Source organism: Lissotriton vulgaris, chromosome 1_1 (assembly GCF_964263255.1).
Source record: "Lissotriton vulgaris chromosome 1_1, aLisVul1.2, whole genome shotgun sequence".
Taxonomy (NCBI): Eukaryota; Metazoa; Chordata; class Amphibia; order Caudata; family Salamandridae; genus Lissotriton; species Lissotriton vulgaris.
Genome location: NC_141685.1, coordinates 726,904,790 through 726,909,926, shown reverse-complemented (window position 1 = coordinate 726,909,926; position 5,137 = coordinate 726,904,790).

Below are 5,137 nucleotides of genomic sequence, written 5' to 3'. Positions count from 1 at the left end.
CAAAATCTGCAGCTAGGCACTTTGCAAAAAAAGGGTTTTTTCCACTGTGAAAATGTGGTGTGTCTACGTTGCATTTTGGGCCGTTTCCCGTCATGGGCACTAGGTTTACCCACACAACTGAGACACAATTTTTCTCGGAAGACTTTACGGATGCATGGTGGGTTTAATTTTGTGAATCCACGCATATTCCAGAACTTTCCACCACAGAACTTTGAGGAAAATGTGTTTTTCTGACACATTTTGAGGTTTGCAAGGGATTCTGGGTAACAGAACCTAGTAAGAGCCAGACAAGTTACCCAATTCTGGATTCCTCTGGGTGTTTAGTTTTCAAAAATGTATAGGTTTGCTACGTTTCCCTAGGTGTCGGCAGAGCTAGGCTTCATAATCTACAGCTAGGCACTTTGCTAAAAAAGTGTCAGTTTTCACTGTGAAAATACGTTGTGTCCACGTTCCGTTTCGGGCCATTTCCTGTTGCCGACACTAGGCCTTCCCACACAAGTGAGGTACCATTTTTCTCAGAAGACTTTGGGGAATGCCGGGTGGGTGGAATTGTGTGGATCCACACAGACTCCAGAACTATCCACCACAGAAATGTGAGGAAAATTTATTTTTTCGGACAAATTTTGAGGTTTGAAGGGATTCTGGGTAACAGAACCTGGTGAAAGCCAGACAAGCCACCCCATCCTAGATTGCCCTGCATGTCTAGTTTTAAAAAATGTATAGGTTTGCTAGATTTCCCTAGGTCCCGGCAGAGGTAGGACTTAAAATCTACAACTAGGCACTCTGCAAAAAAAGGGTCAGTTTTCACTGTAAAAATAAAGTGTGTCTATGTTGCATTTTGAGCCGTTTCCTACCCCAGGCACTATGCCTACCCACAGAAGTGGGGACCCACTTTTATCGGAAGAGTTTGGGTAACACAGATTTGTAGAGCAACTGTTATTATCTATTGACTTTCAATGCATTTCTGCCTTCCAAATGAAAGACAATGTGTAAAAAGAAGTCACTTTGAAAAATGTCCTGTAATTCTTATGCTAGTATGGGCACTCACAATTTTGGGAATGCGCAAATATCTACTGTTTCTAAACTCTATATTTTGTTCCAATTTCAGAAATACATAGGTGTCTTTCATACCAATTTTTCCATGTATATATTTTCTCAAACTAATTGCTATATACCCTGTACATCATAAAAACCATTGCAAGACTTTGCTCAGTTATTGGTTCTGGGTTCGTAGGGTTCTTGGTGAGCCTACAAGTCCTATATATCCCCACAACCAGAAAGGTCCAGCAGATGTAACGGTATATTGCTTTTAAGTATCTGTCATAATTAGGAGAAGTTACATGTGAAAACGTTGGCACAAATGGCTATGTTTTTTCAACTAATTGTCAATTTTTCCTATACCCAACTATTTTTTTCCATAAAGGAACCTTGAAGGATCTACACAAATGACCACTTGCTTAATTTAGAATTTTGTCTACTTTTCTAAAATGTCTAGCTTTCTAGGATCCATTATTGCTTTCTTACCCATTTCTACCAATAACTGGAAGAAGGTTGAAAGCACGAAAATAGAAAAAATAGGCTATGTCACAGTGAAATGCCAAAACTGTGTGAAAAATTTTGGTTTTCTGACAAATGTCTGTCAGTCCCTAAAAGCTGGGAAAATGGTGATTTCAGCCCCAAGAACCATTTGTTGATACCATTTGCAGGGACAAAACCAGATGCTTTCATTTGCAGTACTTTTTTAATATCCCCCCCCCCCCCCCAAAAAAAAGCAACATTTAGCTGTATTTTGGAAAATTTCTGGGTCCCCTATAGGGGAATCCACAAACCCTGGATACATTTAGAATTCCCATGATGTTGGAATAAAAGGACACAAATTTGGTGTTTATACCTTATGTGGTCAAAAAGTTACAGGGGCCTTAGCGCGAACTACCCAAAATAGCCAAAAAAAAGGCTTAGCATAAGGGGGAAAGGCCTAGCAGCGAAGGGGTTAAGGGAGATCTGTGAGCTGCTGGAGGTAGGACAGGACAATCCATGGACCGGAAACAATGATCTTGCAGCAGAAAGAACACTCTTGGTAAAACAGGTCTCACTTTGAGGCTGAAGTGGGAAGCTGAAGAGTAAATGTACTCAAAGCAGGAAACGGAAATAGCACTGAGTGCATGGGGCAAGCTCGCAATGTGAGCGCGGTAGAGACAAAGAACAATTTAATGCATAAAAACACACTTGTGTGCACACATGCATCAAAGACACACAGTCAAACGCACACACATAAGCGCTCTTACTGCGGTCACACAAAAACACTGAATTGTGCACACGTCCGCATACGGACGGTGTCAGACACACGTAACAAAGTCACATAAACACGTGCACACATACATAGTAGTTGCATCGGTACACCTCGCCCCCCCCACAACCTTCCCCACCCAAATGATACACAGACAAGTAAGTTGGGAATAAGAAGTTGCAGGTTTATTTGTGATACAAATAACAGAGCGGGTTAACTGACAGGCGACCCCCCTAAGCCCCGCAACCCCTTGTTGCAGGGCGCCTGAAGTTGAGCCAATGACGCGGACACAATGGCCCTGGCCAGGTGTCGATCCTGGGAGGCACCAGCCTCCCACCGGTGGACCTATCGTCCACCTGCCCCACCCTCCAGACAAGGGAGAGTCAACTCACACCTTGCCCATCCAGGCGGGGCGTTATTAGCAAACCCCCGGTTGTTCAGGCTTACAACCTCCCTAAGGACTAACGGGGTGCCGTTGAACCAAGTCCCCGAGAAGGGCCCCTCGGCTTATATATGACTCAGCGCTGTGCATTTGCACTGGGGCTTCAGGTCCTGTTCCTGCGCCTGTCCTGCATTGGGGGGATCGCCTTGTAACACCTCCTGCAACCTAGAAAACATAAATACAACATTAATATTCCCCCCTCACCACTTCCCCCCTTTCAGCGGGTGAGCGGTAGGGATGGGAGCTGAAAATTGCGGGCCTCGCGTCCGGAGTCGTGGGGTGATGGAGAGGGCCTAGGGGGGGCTAACGGGCCTAAGGCTGGCGAGGGACAGCCTTGCGACCGCAGAGGTAGAGGGGCAGCAGCAAAGAGGACGCCGGGAGGGAGGAGCTCACCTATAACCTCCCAGGAAAAGGGGGGGTGGCCTGACCTAGCGTGACCCCGCCTCCCCGCCCCCTCCCTCCCACGGGCTGGCCTCGTTCCCTGCGCCCTACTACGGGGTTTGCCCTCCCATGGGGGTCCCTTGCAGGGACCTCGGGCATCCTTCATAAGCATTGTTACAGAAGTAATACAAACACATTGAAATGCGCACACATCTGCACACGTCTCTCTCTGACAGTCAAACGCTCACATAAACACTTTTACAACAGTCATACACATTCACTGAAATATGCACACATGTGCATACAAACAATGCAACACAAAGACACATACACAAAGATTCAGCGGTCACACATACAAACACACATGTGTCGCATGGGCAGGCATGCCTGCGCCTTACAGTGGAGCCTGCCTTGTATATTAGGGTTTTGTTTTGTGTTGTTGAGGCTGGCTTACATGGCACATGTGTGTGGCATTGAGCAGCTGCCGTGACGAACAAATATTGAGTGGTGCTTAGCGGGAGATGAATGCTGCCTTCCCTTTTGTTTTGGTGCTGTCATGTATGATGGTGTGGTCCGCTTTAAATAACATTGGGTTTTGGGCAGGTGCAAGGCATCAGTTAATCGACTACAATGGTTGAAGATATGAAAGGCTATCCTCCTCTGACGCTGGTTCTGTGCTCTGTGACTTCTACCCCACCTTTCCACTCACCACAGGAAGCTGACAGGCCAGGGCATATGAATGACCTCATTTTCTTTGGTAAACACGATTTTGCAATCATTTAAGGTAAATGTTAAGGGGGAGTCAGTTCTTGGAAAGGAACAGTGTGTGGGTTTCCCAAACAATGTCTCCCTAAATACTGCCTGCAAAGCACGGTTTTATTTGTGGTCAAAGCTCATGTAAGCATTGCCTTCAGGGCATTCGCTCTGTATTTCTTCGGAAATGTTTGGAGCTTTTCCAGGCCGGCTGGGGCAATGAGCCTGTTCTCAAAGTGATGAAGGTCAAATCTGTGGCAGAGCTGGGATCACAGCTTCTAGGCTTATTCAGGCGAAATGAGAGGTAGATTATGTAACCATGTGAGAGTCCCGCATCGTGCTGGGCGGCCAGCATCTCTCTGTGCAGCAGGCATCCAATGAAATCATGCGCCCATGCTAACTCACTAAACATTCACTGTAGCCCTGACAGAGCAACATGGAAGCACATAGCAGTACGATGAGCCCTGTGCCCAGAATACAGCTGTTTTCGAAGCAATTGTGATATCTAAATCACACATTTTACCTCAGTAAGCAAGGCTGGCTTTAGGCCGGATATCACAGGTGCAGCCGCACCTGGCGCTGGCATGGGGGTGGGGGCGGTGTCTACAAAACACGTATGACTTAAAAGCACATCCAGGAAAGGGGGGTGTAGTGAATTAATTAATACTCTAGAGAAATATTTACTTGACAAGTGGAGTATTTATTATACATATGAAAAGAGCTTGCAGGGAGTAACAGGTGACCGACAGTGTCAACGGAGGTAAACTGTCAGTCCCGTCTCGGGCGCTGACGTCATTTAAGTACACTGACAACATTCTACAGCTGGCGCGTACCATGCGGCCAATAACGTGAAGGCAACAATAACAAAGACTAGAACTACAACATCTCCCTTTCTAAAAGAAGTGTTAACTCACATCATACTCTTTGAACCTACTGGGCAACTTAGCAATTCTACCAGTTCTGGTACATGTACCTTGCCAACCTCCGTGCACCCGGACCTCGTTGGCCGATCCTGATGCTACTGATGAATTTACATTTTTGTTCACATTGTCACTGACATTGTCATGCACATTACTTTCTTTGTTACAAATAGATTCGTTCACAAGATTACCATAATCATTGCAATTGCGACTAATGTCATTTTCACCTTCACTACAGAAGTCACAAACTGCCATGGCTCTGTCTGACTTGGTGGTGGATTGATACTCTTCATCACACTTGTATGTATTTAACCAAGAGTACTCATCAGTGGAGCCCCTTTCATTATGCTGACC